At 35.1% G+C, this 16390-nt stretch overlaps 1 long non-coding RNA gene across 1 annotated transcript; it reads left to right on the plus strand.

Annotated features, from left to right (window-relative positions):
* The first annotated feature begins 1287 nt into the window (after nt 1-1287).
* On the plus strand, nt 1288-15202 carry LOC120226187. The gene is made up of 3 exons (XR_005526960.1): nt 1288-1391; nt 1730-1794; nt 15128-15202. It is a non-coding gene; the product is annotated as an uncharacterized LOC120226187 (long non-coding RNA).
* Nucleotides 15203-16390: the final 1188 nt, after the last annotated feature.

Here is a 16390-nt window from a genome sequence, read left to right on the forward strand (position 1 = left end):
GTTGTGCTTTATCTACTGACTGAGGCAGCTAGGCACCCCAGGGAGAAAATATATTTTTGATTAGTTGCATAAATTCTCTCATTTAACCTAAAGGTAATCATCTCCAATGTATATCATTCATTATTCTCATTTTAAAAAAGTGAGGGGTGCCAGGGTGGTTCAGTTGGTTAAGCGACCGACTTCAGCTCAGGTCATGATCTTGCAGTTTGTGAGTTTGAGCTCTGCATTGGGCTCCATGCTGACAGCTCAGAGTCTGGAGCCTTCTTCAGATTCTATGTCTCCCTCTCTCTCTGCTCCTCCCCCACTCATGCTCCATCTGTCTCTTTCTCTCTCCCTAAAAAATAAACATTAAAAAAAACATTAAATGAATACTCTGATGGTTGGAAGATTTAGTCAGGGCATTTGCATCAATATCACTGGGATAATGGGTAGCCGGCCAGTCTTTGTAAACTACAGTGTGTCTGATTTCAACGTTTGTGTTATTTGTACCACAGCAAAATGCCACCAAATTTTCTAATTTGTTTCTTTCCAGAGTGACATCTGTTTACCATTACTGAGTGTAGAATTTTAGGGTTTTAGAGCATAAATTCCTAGTTTTCAAGGCTTTGCATAATAGTTATGATATAATCAGTAATAAATTACTGTGGAAGACATATGTGTATAGAATAAGAGTTCTTCTCTTTTCTCAGGCCCTGTAATTTGATTGTAGAGGGAAATTTCAGCATTGGGGATCATGCATAGCTGGGAACTGTCAAAGATCTTTCCAGTCTGAAACAATCTATATACTTCCTGTCTTTTAGAGGGTCAGAGACAATGACTCCCCCCCACCTACTGCCACTGCTTGAAGATGTACAGGTAGCAGAGCTGATCTGTATTCCAGGCAATAAGGACGAACGAGTATCCTAGAGAGGACAGCACCAATCTCATACAGACCCTAGGGACAAGACATGTTGTTCTAGTCACGTTCATTCTAGAAACAGAAGAAGGGTAAACATTAGAACAATCTTTAAGTGGCATTTACTTCATTAATAAATTAAAGAGGAAAAGCTAGAAGATAGCCTCAGTCACTGAGAAATTTTTTCATAAGATTAAACAACCACTCATGATTCAAAAAATACTCCTATTAAGAGTAGACTGTAGCCATTCAGCAGCAGGCAAACATCCCACCAATAAAATAGACTAAACATAGTAAATCAATAACAATTTTAAATAAGTAAATAAGAAATAGATTAAATATATAAAATAATAAGTAATAAAAAGTAAACCGGTATCGTTACAGCTGTGGAAGCAACCAGGACCAGAGTGTGTACAATTCTGGAAAGAGAGAAACCTGCATTGGTGATCTGAGAATTTGAGGCCCTCACTGGTGATGTCTACCGGCTCTTGTTCAGGTTGGAGTCTGAGAATTTAGTGCTAGCACAGGCTAAGTTAGGGCCACAGCTGGGGGACCGATGACTCTTTTCGACAACATGGAGTGGAATGACAAAATTGAATCATCCAGGGGTCTCCATCTGGCTAGCTGTCTCTCAATACAGATGCTAAATTCCGTAGCTATGCTGGATCAGGGTGCTTGAGAACTAAAACAAAACCCTTAAATTACGGAGATTTTTCTCTTGTGCTTATAAGGGAAGTGTCCATTCCAGTGTCTCAGATTACATGTGAGGAAAACAAAAACACAAAAAACCTTGAGAGAGTAACACTGAAAATCCTCATTTTTCTCTCTTTGGAGCTGTTTGGCTGTTTCAACAGTTTTGGAGCCTGGCTGGGAACTAGTCCTGGAGGGGAGAAACCCAGGTAAGGTTTCAGGCACCATAAGGATGTGAAATATCAAGCTGGAGACCAGATTTTCAGAAGCACAAATTGAAAACATTTGCTGTATTTTAAAGTTGTGCCAGTCTAAGCCAAAACTTCTAAAAAGCAATTGAAAATTTTTCATTCTTTCAATATTGAGACATGCCAGCGTCACAGTGAAAAACAATATAAAGGGTTATATGTTAAATACAAGGACAAAGTGAAGAGGTAGACTTGTTCTTACTCAACCTGCATTCAGGGTGACCGTAACTTTGTGATTGTCTCTATCTGCTTAGCAAAGAGTGAAACTTCCCTGGTGGAAGATATTACCTGGAGTCTTTAGATTTTTCTGAATACAAAAGAGGTCATTTATTCAAAAACTACTTGTTATAGAAACAGACAGAGAAAGAATACACAGTAATGGCAATAAATAACTATGTTGTTTAAAAGCATATTGAACACATGGGGTGCCTGGGTGGCTCAGTTGGTTAAGTGTCCAGATTCGCCTCAGATCATGACCTCCCAGTTCCTGGGTTCGAGCTTCACAAGTCAGCTTCCGTGCTGACAGCTTGGAGCCTAGAACCTGCTTCAGATTTTGTGTGTGTCTCTCTATGCCCCTCCTCTGTTCATGCTCTTTCTCTCTCTCTCAAAAATAAATAAACATTTTAAAAAATTAAAAAGAAGATTGAACATAGACATTAGCATTTAGTCAAATGGATGCTGGGTCATTAGAAATATCTAAGCTGAATCACAGCTTCCCTTAAATGAGAGGAAAAACAAGAAATATGATGATAAAGCCTCTATGTCTATTATAGTCAGAACAATGAAACAAGAAAACTAAAAATATAAAATTTCTAAAAATGGAAATAAAACTACTATATTTAGGTCATTGGTAGTAGAAAACACCAAAGAATCCACAAAGAATTTAATAGGAAAGTTTTAGAAGTCAATATAATAATAATGTACTATTTACCAATGAAAATCTAAAAACATGCTTTAAAACTTTCCCTATGTATTTGATCAATATGATTAGGAATAAATCTTAAAAAATTGTAATGTCTAATTATTAGAAATTTATACAATTTTTTGTAAGGAGGTTAAAGAAGACAGAAATCATCAAAAGATATTATATATTCATGAATTGGAAGAGTTAAGTTTGTAAGAATATTAGTTTTCCACCATTATTCTATTGATATAATCCAATTCCAATCAGATTGTCCAAAGAATTTTCATGGATCCTTGATTATAAACATTTTTAATGATAAGCAATATGTAAAAAGAACAGCACTTTCTGTATGCTCTTTAGGTTTTATCACAGTGTTATGCACAGAAAGCTAGATTTTTTTATTGTAAATAAAGACACATTTGAAATATTAATATTCTTGGGGCATCTAGGTGGCTCAATTGGTTAAGCATCTGACTTCAGCTCAGGTCATGATCTCAGAGTCTGAGGGTTCAAGCCACACATTGGGCTCTCTGCTGTCAGTGCAGAGCCTGCTTGGGATACTTTGTCCCTTTCTCTCTGTGCCCCTCCCCAGCTCAGACTCTCTTTCAAAAGAAAGAAGGAAGGAAGGAAGGAAGGAAGGAAGGAAGGAAGGAAGGAAGGAAGGAAGGAAGGAAGGAAGGAAGGAAGGAAGGAAGGAAGGAAAGAGAGAGAGAAAGAAAGAAGAAAAAAGAAGGGAGGGAGGAAGAGAAAGAGAGAGAGAGATGGAGGGAGGGAAAGAAAGAGAGAGATAGAGAGAAAGATTACTATTCTTTATTTCCAATTAAGTTTTTTGGGGGGAAATAGTAAATTGGTAACAAGTATGAAGTTTTGAAGAAGCTTTAAATTATTATATGTTTGAAATCAAAATTTAACCTTGTTTTGAAGAAAACTTCTTTTAAATCTGATTGTATTCATAAAGGATTATCAAAATTTTGGGAAAGTATGCATTTTTTGTGGTGGTTGTTTGATTAAATTCTGCAAAATCACTGATTTTGTGTTTGTATGTACTTTATTTTTTTTCTGTGTACTTTTAGAGCCACTTCATGAATTCGGTTGAGATTTTTCTTTTCTAATAACAATATGTTACTTTTAACACCACAGTTTTAGCTTGATAAGATAATGTAGTGCATCTAGATTCCAAATGTCTTAGTGCTTCATGTTTTGGTTGCTTATATTTAAAGGCAGATCACTTTAATTGTTAACTAATTACAATTCATCTCTCAAGTATTGTCTGCAGTCAGTAGTAAAGACAAAAAATAAATTGAGGTCAAACTGAAAAACTTGGGAAATCTAATTGAGATCTTTTCCTTGAGCCAATAACAAATTAATGTTCTCTCAGCCTTCCATAATTAAAATGTAATATTGTGTGGAGCAGTACAATCAAACAGCAAAGCAGATGGTGGCAGAGGAGATAAAAATTAATCCTTAGCCACTTGTTAAGTCATTGGCTGTAGCTTCAATTTTAAAGAAGCATTATTGTAAAGTACCTAATTCACTAATCAAAATTCTCCAAGTTCCCAAAGTCTATATTATCTTCCCTATAAAATTTAATGCAATCTATCATGAGGAGTACTGAGTAACATATAGAATTGTTGAATATTGTACACCTGAAACTAGTATACACTGTGTTTATTACACTTGAATTAAAAATTAAATTTAAAATTTTAGTGCAATCTAGGAAATACCATACTTGAATATTCATGAATTATACTTCATGTAGCCATATAGCTATCACCATAGACTATCCAAAGAACACATCTGATTAGTTCACTCCATTTTTTAGATCTCTTAAGTGAATACCCACTCAATTACAGCAGGGTTTCTCTACCTTGACATTTTCCTGTCACATTACAATATTATATTGTCGTGAGGGCTGTCTTGTGCATTGTAAAAGCTGCTTAGTGGCATCCCTGATTTCTATCCACTAGATGCTATTAGCCACCCCAACTCAAAATGCAACAATCAAAAATGTCTCCAGATGGTGCCAAATGTCCCCAAAGGGCAAACTTAACCCTCATAGGGAACCACCCACCAATGCCATAAGGCTGAAGGTTTTTAGCATAATGTCAATGCTGTGGTAACTTTATCTCTTTTATTATCATTCCTTTCTTAGCTTTTTGCTTCATAAACACTAATCCTTCTCTGTGTTTCTGCATGCACCTTGTGATATCCACCCTCTGTGTGATCACTTCTTTTCTCCTTCCTAATCCTTTGTTACCACTTCATCTAGCAGTGTGATAAGCATCTTTTAGTACTTGATCCAAAAATAGCCTCTCTAAGAAACTTTTCCTAAAGCACCAAAGATGAATTAAATGCTTTGTTTTGGACCTTATTTACTGCCTGGGTCTGTTTCTGACTTTGCACTTCCTACACTGCAGGCAAGTATGAGCAGACAGATGTAATCCAGGTCATTTAACCTACACATCTGACTCCAGGGACAAATTCTGGATGTTATTCAAATAAGGAAGTATAGGAGTAAAACAAAAAGATGCCTTATCAACAATAATAGCTTTAGTGTTAAACTATTATCTACCCATTTATCTATCATTTATCATTTGAATGTCCATCTGTACATCCACCCATCCACCTATCCATCCATCCATCCATCCATCCATACATCCATCTATAATTTTTAAATGTAATTGCCCCCAATTACAGAGGTTGGTGGTATTGCTATATACTCATATACCAATGCACTCATGCACACCATGCACATACTCTTGCACTAATTCATACTATCCCATGCATCAAGTCATGGGGCAGGGCTCTGGGATTCTATAAGAAATTGCACTCAACCACAAATATCCCCATGCTATAGGGAATGCAATATTAAGTAACAAGTAAAAACACCATGGGAGGTAAGGAAAGAGACCTCAGAAAAAGGAAAACAAATTTTTCCTGTTTTTTTAAAGAAGGGACACCACATTTTAATTTTGTACTGAAACCCTCAGTTATGTAGATGGGCCTGCTTCCAGATATATGAAAGTTTCACTTCTGTTCAATTAAAAAAAGCAGAACATAACCACCACTTAAGCTATGGCCATTTTTAATTTTTTTTATAATACTATTAACATGCTTATTTAAGTGTTTGAACTTTAAACCCAGACTTTGAAGATTATATGAGAACAGATAGTAGCATCCTAGTTCATGATCTTTTAGGCTCAATATGAAGTTTTCAGCTTTAATAGCTAACATCTAACAGCCAACATTTCAATAAGAAACTCTCAGTTTGAGGTGTTATCTTTTAGATATTTATATCTTAGTCTAATTTCTTTTTTTTTATTTTTTAATGTTTTATTTATTTCTGAGAGAGAAAGACAGCGTGAGCAGGGGAGGGTCAGAGAGAGAGGGAGACACAGAATCCAAAGCAAGCTTAGTCTAATTTCTATGGCCGTATAGTGTATCATGTTTTACTTGTCATCATTGCAAAGTTTTAATTTATGAAATGCTAGTTTTCATTAGTAAGTCACAGAATGTGACATAAAATTGGGGAATGTAATTTCATAACTGCTGAATAGTGAGTAAGACTACATGAAAAATTAACACCACTGTCTAAAACAGTTAGAAATGAATGAAAATCTCAAAAAAAGTACTTTTTTAAAGTTTTTTAATAACATTATTATTCAACATTTTATTAGTTTTCATTAATAACTTTTCCTTTTTAAAATCTCACACTAGTTTTGTATTTGGAAAGCCAATTATATGAGCAAAATCAGGTGGATGATAGAGACTAAAAACTATTTTCTCACTTCAGTTATAATAAAGTTACAGCATGTAGTATTTGTTCTGTGACTTGCTTATTTCACTTAGTGTGGTGTCTTCCACGTTGTCACATATGGTAGGATTTCCTTCCTTTTAAAGGCTGAATAATATTCCATTTTACATTTATGCCACCCTATATTTATTTATCCATCAGTGAACATTTTGGTTGTTTCCTTATTACAGCGAGCAATGGGTATGAAGATTTACTTATACAAATTGAATAAGCTCTAGAGAGTTGTACAACATTGTGCCAATAGTTAACAACCATAACTTAAAAATTTGAGAGGGTAGATCTCATATTAAGTGTTCTTATAATTTAAAAAATCCATCAATAAAAATAACAATAGTTTGAGTATTAATTTTTCTCAATAATTTTGCATGTCTCTGATAATGTTTTGTCTGATATCTGCTTCATTTTACTCTAAGATCTGACCCTGCAATTTCCCCTACCCCCTTAATATCCCTTCTCACCTCTGTTAGCCTCCTATAACTTTTTCCATACTTTTAGTTTTAATCTAGTTGCATATTAATACATTAAGTCTATTCCTTGTGGACAGCATAGTTGGCTTGTCTATTATTATTTTCAACATGCATATTGTGTACATATTTTAAAATATCTCAATTTCTAGAAAGAAATTTGTGTTATTTTTGAGATTCTGTGAGTTACTTTATTTCTTCCTAGTAAATGTCTTCTTTTTACCCTTCTGTTAGTCCTATCTCAATAAAAGACATTTGTTTGGATGTTCAATGCAATTTCCTCTCTTTGAAGCCTTTTACATTAGTTGAATTCTTTGTTTGGTGATAGATATGAGCTTCCTTGGCAAGTCTTGGAATCCTGGGAATCCTTTGGCAGTGATAGACCAGCAGTCAGGAAAATCATGACTTTCTTGTTCTTGTTTATAGATAAAAAGATGGATGACACTTACCCATTTGCTGGGTTTGGAGAAGGAATTCCATTTCTTACCAGCATCTGTAAGTGTGAGCCAGAGCAAAGATATACTTTCTTGTTAGTCAAACAGAGCTTCAGGTTTCAAAGTCAGGCCCTCTCAAAACTACTAGGGACAATTGTAGAGCAATCTACCTTTGCGTATGAAAGCAAACGTTTGAAGAAATTAACAAATTTAACCCAGGACATATTAAATGAATTATAACTTGGCAATAAACTTATTCCAAGAATGTGGGAATGTTCAGACTAATTTATCCATCGACACATTTATGGTACTAATCACCAAATGCTTATTATTATATCCATAGGTAACAAAAAGTATTTGTGCTAAATTACATAATTCTAATTAATTATAATTATACAAAACTCTATATAGGGTAAGACATACTGCCAAGTATGTGTTGGATGAACACAGCACAGTAAAGTTTAAAAAAATTCTGTATATTAAGGTCAAATGTACAGAGATTTTTCTGGTAAGGGACCTGACATCCTGGTGTGAAATAGCTCAAAGACCCTGGGGACAGGACCCCATAGTTCTCTTGGAAATTTTAATTTAAGACCAGGGAAGGGAAAAGTCCTGGTCCTTGGCAGCCTGTTGCTGGGCAACCTGATCTTACTGGGTCGCCTAGTAACAGTCCTGCTGGTTCTTCACCAAAGGATATTTTAATATTAAATAAATGCATTTAGTCAAAACCTTCCAAAATTATATTTTAACACCAAAAAATCATAAAAATTCAAATAACACTGTGCTTTTCAAAATATGATCTAAATAAGGCTCCAGGCAAAATCACAAAGGCCTATATTCTTCTGTATTTTTTGTTTTAATTTTTTTGTCTAATAGGAGATAAAATTCTTTTAACATTATAATAATTCCATCATTTATATTCTGTACTATTCCCTGAGAAGATATAAACTATTTAGTCTCTTTTTTAAGGTAAATACTACTCTGCATCTCTGCATGTTAATAGAGAAAAACAACTCTGCAGGGGGAAAAAAATCTTAATTCTAATATACTGTAAAAGTAAAAAAAACGCAATTACTGATGATGTTTTAAAATATATAATTTTATAAAGAAGATTTCTCTCTTTTCTTCTGATAACATTCAAATTTTTATTTTAAAAAAATGTCTTACTGAATCTCTTCTTTTGTTGCGTGGCATAATCATAATGTCAGTTTCTAGAATTAGGCAATATTGGGGGGGGGTCAGTGGGAAGCAGCCTTATTTCCTAGATAATCTGTGATGGACAGCTGTTAAAGTTGATATTACTCATCTTGCGAATCTTGCAAAAAAGGATGAAACCGCAGATAAAGAAACAATTCATATCCTCCAAATTGTATTAATAATGTTCAGGTCAATTATCCTCTATTCCTTATCTATCAAACTGCAATGTAGGAGATGCTATTAAAAACATGTATTGCAAAAAAGACCACTAATCCTCTTGGAGCTTTCTTTAACACACTGATGGATTTTACTTAATTTCTCAAATTAATTGAATTTGGCTAGTAGGTTAATTTTTAGGAAATCTATGAGTGTCTTTAGAAAGGAACTTATATAAGTATAGTTGCATGTAAACTTTAAAATTATATCAGCTTTAGATATCACTTGTGTCCATTTCTAGTGATAGTGAAGAACATCCTAGAGTTCATATAGCAGAACAGGTAAGGAATGATCAGTATATAAGAACCCCAACCCACTCACTCTTCCATGCAGGAGAATTTTTTTAAAAGAAAATAAAAGGGGTTAATATCTGTGACAGCACAAATTTAAATGGTCCTGGTCCTTTCTATTTTGCATTTATCAAAATCGGATAATATAATAATAATTGAACTTTTATGTCTGACTCCTTTCATTTTACTTAACATCATCAGGTTTATTTACGTTATAGTGTGTATTACTACTTCATTCTTTTTGCATGGCTGAATAATATTCCATTGTATGACTACACTGTTTTGTTTGATGCAAAACAAATATAGTTGTTGGAAATTTTGGCTGTCTCCAGATTTTGAGTATCATGAAAAATGCTGCTGTGAACATTTGCACACAACTTTTGAGTGGATATGTTTGCATTTCTCTTGCATGTGTATGTAATAGTGCAATTGCTTCACCATATGGTAACTCCATGCACAACATTTGAGGAATTAGTCTTTTTTCTCTTTGCATTTCAGTTTGAAAAGTTTCTATTGATATATCTTCAAGAGCACTGATTCTTTTCTTGACTGTGTCCAGTCTACTAATGAGCCATAAAAGACATTCTTTATTTCTATTATAGTGTATTTGATTTCTAGCATTTCTTTCTGATTCTTTCTTAGGCTTCCCAACTCTCTGTTTATATAACCCATGTTTTTACTTCCAAGCTGTCTACTGTTTACATTAGCTCCCTTAGCATATTAGCCATTGTTATTTTAAATCCTTATCTGATAATCTCGAACTCTCCACCACTCCACAACTTTAGTTGTGTTGCTTGCTTTGTCTGTTAAAAACTGTTTAGCTTTTTTAGTATATCTCTTAGTATTTTGTTGAAAGCCTGACATGATATATAAGGGAAAGAAACTGAGGAAAATGGGCCCTTAATGTGAGGTTTTATGTTTATCTGGGTAGAGTTATGCTATATGGCTCTAGGTGTCTGAGGTGAAAATTTCCATCCATTTCCTCGGTTTTCTCTCCTTTCTTAGCTTTGGGTTCTTTTAGAGACTCCTCTTTAAATAGGATCTGAGCCTTCCTGCTCTTCTAGCTGTAATGGCTTGCTACCGTATAGCAGCCCCGCAGAAGCGGTGGTATGGTGTGAGGCGAGAGGAACAAAATAGGGGACACCTGAGTGACTCAGTTGGTTAAGCATCTGACTCTTGATTTTGGCTCAGGTAATGATCTCTCAGTTCCGAGTTCAAAATGCATATGAGGCTCACTGCTGTCAGCGTGGAGCCTGCTTCAGATCCTCTCTTCCCTCTCTCTGCCCCTCCCCTGCTTGTGATCTCTCAAAACTAAAAAGAAAAAGAAAAGAAGGTGGGGGGTGGGGCGGGGCATTCCATTTTCCACGGATTAGGTCTCAGTCTTTTCCCAATGCCTCTGGGCTTTGACCTTCACACAACCCGTGCCCCTTGACTGTGACCTTCACAATAGCTTCTTCATCCCTGCCCTCCCACCCTCCTTAGGGGACACAGTGGCACAAGAGGAAGCTGGACTTGGGTTTACCCTTTTCCCTCGTTGGTTTGGCTCCAGTAGAGTGGCTTCCCTTGGGGCACACCTAGTTAAAGAGAACAAAATGCTCTGGACATATTTCAAGATGAAAACTTTTCACCTTCTCTTAGCCCTTTTTCTGCCAAGATGCAGCAGAATTTTTTCCTGCTCTTCACTGTGTAAGCCTGGTAGAGTTCCTGGAGGTAAATTTCAAGAAAGTGTGAGGACCCGAGCCTTCTATAGAATTTTTATCTTACAAACTTGTCTACACTGAGCCTGCAGCAACCCATCAGAGTTGAAATCTTCCTACCTTGGTTCTATTCCAGCAGTTTCTTCTCCTAGGCTACGTTTTCAGTAAGCTATAATTCTTGGTATTCAACCTCTTCAATTTTCAGAGTGGTAGTTTGTTTTATGACTTTTATTCTAGGATAATATTAAAAGGAGTTGATTTTTAGTTTGTGTAGCTTTTTGCTTATTGTGAGATGGGTAATGACTTCCACACTGTTTAAATTTTGGAACAGAAACTAGAAGCCCATGGCTCAACTTTGCACTTTTTTGAAAGTCTTTTGAAGCCTTTTTTTTTCATACCTAGAGTAATTTCACTTGGGGAGTGTGAAGCATCACTTTTGTATTTTGCTGCATTTGATTTAAAAGTATCTTGTGGACAATTCTTGCATCTTTATTCATATGGGTCATATGGGATATTGATCTGTAAATTGTTTTTCTTGTGATATCTTTGTATGGTTCTAATATATGAGCAATACTGGCATTATGGAATAAATTGAGAACTGTTCTGACCTCTAAATTTTGGAGGAACTGTAGAAGGATTCACGTCAATTTGTCTTTAAATATTTGAAGAAATAACCAGTGAAGCCATCTGGCCCTGGCCTTTTCTTTATTGGAAGGTTTTTGATTATGTATTTATTATATTTACCTGTAATAAGTATATGCATATTTTCTATTTTTCTTGTTTCACTTTTTGTAGTTTGTGCATTCCTAGGAATTTGGCCATTTCATCTAGGTTATCTAATACACTGTCACAGAATTCTTCATAATATTCCCTTGTAAGACCATTTTGATTTTTCTAAGGCTGATACCAGTTTCTCCTCATTTATTTCAAAACTGATTTTACTCGTTTGAGGCTTCTCTCTTACTTACTTGTTATTCTACCTAAAGTTTGACAAGTTTATTGATCTGTTCAGAGAATCAACTTAAAAATTTATTTTGTATGTTTATTCATTTTGAGAGACAGAGAGTGAGCAGAGAAGGGGAAGAGAGAGAGGGAGACACAGAATCTGAAGCAGGCTCCAGGCTCTGAGCTGTCAGCACAGAGCCTGACATGGGGCTCAACCCACAATCTGTGACATCATGACCTGAGCGAAAGTCAGAAGCTTAACCGACTGAGCCACCCAGGCACTCCAAGAGTCAACTTTTTAAAAAAATATTCTTCATTGTATTTCTAACTTACCTTTTATTTATTTCTGCTGTAATCTTTATTACCTCCTTTCCTCTGTTTGCTTTAGGTTTAGTCTGAATTTTTTATTCTCATTTTTAAGGTGGAAATTTAGGTAATTTTTCTTCTCTTTTAATTATAGCCATTTGAAAGTATAAATTTAACTGCAGACAGTGCAATAGCCACATCCTGTAAGATTTGGTATACTGTTTTTATGGTTTTATTCATTAGAAAATATATTCCAACTTACCTGTGACTTCCATGGTAATTAGGTTTTTGGTTACTTAAGAAAGAATGCATTGTTTAATTTTCACATATTTTTAAAAATTTCTCAAGTTTCCTTCCATTATTAATTTCTTGTTACGTGTCATTGCATTCAGATAATTTTGTATATTGTATTTCTGTTTCAGTGCATTGAGAATTGTTTTATGGACTAGCATATGGTCTATACTGGCACACGTGAACTTTAAACAGAATGTGTATTCATATTCAGATCATCTATAGATTTCTCATGGTTCTAACTAATGTATAGTATTTTTTAGATGTTTTATTTGCTTGTTGATCTTTATTTTTTAATTTTTTTTAATGTTTTATTTATTTTGAGAGAAGAAGAGAGTGTGAGCAGGGAAGGGTCAGAGAGAGTGGGAGACACAGAATCTGAAACAGAGTCCAGGCTCTGAGCTGTCAGCATAGAGCCCGACACGGGGCTCGAACCCATGAACCGCGAGATCATGACCTGAGCCGAAGTAGGACGCTAAACAGACTGAGCCACCCAGATGCCCCTGCTTGTTGATCTTTCTAGTTGCTCTACCTAATATGGTGAATATTTACAGTCTCTAACTATGATTGTTGAATTATTTTTTTCTCCCTTTAATTTTGTCATTTTTTATTTTATGTATTTCTGAACTCTGTTGTTAGCTGTTTATATTTGTGATGTATTTGTGATATATTATCCCTTTTGCCATTAAAAGACATCCTTTTATGTTTCTAGTAGCAACTTTGTCTTTTTGTGTATTTTGTCTGATATTAATGGACTCCTCCAATTTTTTTTCCATTACTATTTGAATAGTGTACCTTTTTCTATCCTTATATTTTCAACCTTTTGTGTCTTTCAGTATAAAGTATGTCTTCTAAAAACACAATATGGTTCGTTCATGGTTTGTTTAAGTTTATTTATTTATGTTGAGAGAGAGAGAGCATGCTTGTGGGGGGGTGAGGATGGGGCATTATGAGGGAAAGAGAATCTCAGGCAGGTCCTGCATTGTCAGCACAGAGGCCAACGTGGGGCTTGAACTCCTGAACCCCTGATTATGACCTGAGCCGAAATCAAGAGTCAAGCTTAATCAAATGAGTTACCCAGGTGGCAGAGTTGGTTCATGTTTTTTTATCCAGTCTGCTGCGGCTGCCTTTTAATTGAAGTGTTTATATTTAATCCATCATATTTAATCTAATTACCGATCAGGTAAGATTTTATTTTGGTTTTCCCCCCATATCTTTTTGTTTTGCTATTCCTCTATTTCTGTATTGTTACCTTGTTTTGTGTTATTTTCAAGAGAACAATTTTATTATTTTGTCATTTCTTTTAAAGTAATTTACAATGGAGGCCTCTAGACTATTCTCTTTTATTGTTTGTGAGGTAGTTGGTTTTCAAGGCTACTGTGACGCTGAGGCAAGGGAGATGGGGATAGGGCTAGTTGGAACATTCCAGATGGGTTTTTTTTTTTTTTTGAGGAAAACACAGCGCCTGTTCCTACAAGTCTGATTAATTTCTAGATTTCTGAAAAGCTTTTTAAAAAAATTTTTTTTATTAATTTTTTTTTAACATTTGTTTTTGTGAGACAGAAAGAAGCAGAGCACAAGTGGGGGAGGGGCAGAGAGAGAGGGAGACAGAATCAGAAGCAGGCTCCAGGCTCTGAGCTGTCAACACAGAGCCGGACAGGGGACCCAAACTCACAGGCTGTGAGATCATGACCTGAGCCGAAGTCGGATGCTTAACTGACTAAGCTACCCAGGTGCCCCCAAAAAGTTTAATGATTTTTGCCAGTGTTCTTTTTGGCTTTATGGAGGAGAGGATTTTCAGAGGTTCTTACACTAATACTTTGCTGATTAATTTCTACCACCAGGTTTTTAATTTAATTTAATTTTTTATTGATGTATAATTGACTTTTAACATTATGTTAGGTTCAGATGTAAAATATAATGATTCAGGATTTGTGTATTTTGTGATATGATCACCACAATAAGTTTAGTTGTCATCTGTCACCATACATAGTTATAATTCTTTTTTTCTTATGTCGAGGGCTTTTAAAGTTTACTCTCTTAGGAACTTTCAAATATGCAATACAGCATTGTTAATCGTAGTTACCATACTGTGCATTATATCTCCATGACCATTTTATAACTAGAAGGTTGTGCTTTTTGACCCCATTCACCAATTTAACTCACTCCCAGAATACCTCCTCTTTAGCAACCACCATCTGTTTTCTGTAACTGTGAGCTTGTTTTATTTCTTTTGTTTATTTGTTTGACTTTTAGGTTTCACATTTAAGTAAGATGTCTTCTTTTAAATATTTCTCTATTTGATTTGTTTCACTTAGTAGAAATGCCCTCATAATCAATCCAGGTTATCCCGAATGGCAAGATGTTATTATTTTTTATGGCTAAATAGCATTCCATTGTGCAAATAAACCACATCTTTATCAGTTCATACATCAATGGTTACTTGGGTTGTTGCCATATCTTTGCTATTATAAATAATGATGCAATGAACATGGAGGTGCATCTATCTTTTTGAATTAGTATTCTCATTTTCTTTATAAATACTCAATAGTAGAATCGCTGGATTATATGGTAGTTCTAGTTTTAGGTTTTTGAAGAACCTCCATACTATTTTCCATTGTGGCTATACCAATTTACATTCCCACCAATGTTACACAAGCATTTCTTTTTATCTACATCCTCACCAACACTTGTTATTTCTTATCTTTTTAATAAAATTACTTTTCATTTCTTTAGAGAGGGGGAAAAGGAACCGAAGGAGCTTGATGTGAGGCTGGACCCTGGGACCCTGAACTGATATCAAGCGTTGAATGCTCAACCGACTGAGCCACTCAGGTGCCCCTTAATTTTTAATAATAGCTATTCTATCCGCTTAGAGGTGACATCTGCTTATGTTTGTGATTTGCATTTGCCTAATGATGACTGATGTTCAGCATCTTTTCATGTGCCTGTTGGCCATTTGAGTCTTCTTTGAGAAACATCTATTCAGATTATTTGCCCTCTTTTTAATCAAATCATTCTTTTGGCTATGAATTGTATTAGTTCTTTATATTTTTTAGATATTAACCCCTTATCAGATATATGATATGCAAACATTTTCTTTTGTTAGGAGATTGACTCTTCATTTTACTGATGTTTTCCTTTCTTGTGAAGATATTTTTAATTTAACATAGTCCCACTAGTTTATTTTTGCTTTTGTTGCCTTTGCTTTTAGAGTCAGTTCCAAAAAAATTATCACCAACGCCTGTGTTAAGGAATTTGCTGTCTATATATTCTTCTAAGAGTTTTATGGTTTTGGGTCTTACATTCAAGTCTTTAATGCATTTGAGCCAATTCTCGTTTATAGTATGAGACATTAGTCAATTTTATTCTTTTGCATGTGGCTGTCCAGTTTTTCCAATGCTATTCATTGAAGAGACTATCCTTTCTCCATTGTATGTTCTTGGCTCCTTTGTTGTAAATAAATTGGCCATGTATGTGTGGGTTGATTTCTGGGCTCTCTATTCTGTTCTATTGAGCTATGTATCTGTTTTTATGCCAATACTAGACTGTTTTGATTACTCTAGCTTTATAATGTAGTTGGAAATCAGGAAGTACGATGCCTCCAGCTTTGCTCTTTCTTCCCAATATTACTTTTCTAGTCTGCCAGCTCAGGCCCAATGTGCAGAACTTCCCCCCTTAAGAGGCCTCTTCAGCTCTTTGTTGTTGTTATTTGTTTGTTGGTTTTGTTTTCTTCTGTTTGCACCTATACCAAGAAACCACACAGCTGTCAGCCTGTACTTTTACATAACAATTAATTTAGCTGACTTTCAAGTTAAGTATTTAGCTCTTTGATGCTACTCAGTCTGGTAGATTTCCTATCAATTTGCTACTTTCTTTCCCAGATGCCACACCCCCCCCACACACACACTTCCTTCACATACAGAGAGGTATTTCGAAGTTCTAAAATATGGTGCTTTCAGTAAAGTCAAGCAAAAAGGAAAAAAAAATCTTGTACTT

This window comes from Hyaena hyaena, unplaced genomic scaffold, assembly GCF_003009895.1.
Source record: "Hyaena hyaena isolate Hyena2069 unplaced genomic scaffold, ASM300989v1 scaffold_1617, whole genome shotgun sequence".
Taxonomy (NCBI): Eukaryota; Metazoa; Chordata; class Mammalia; order Carnivora; family Hyaenidae; genus Hyaena; species Hyaena hyaena.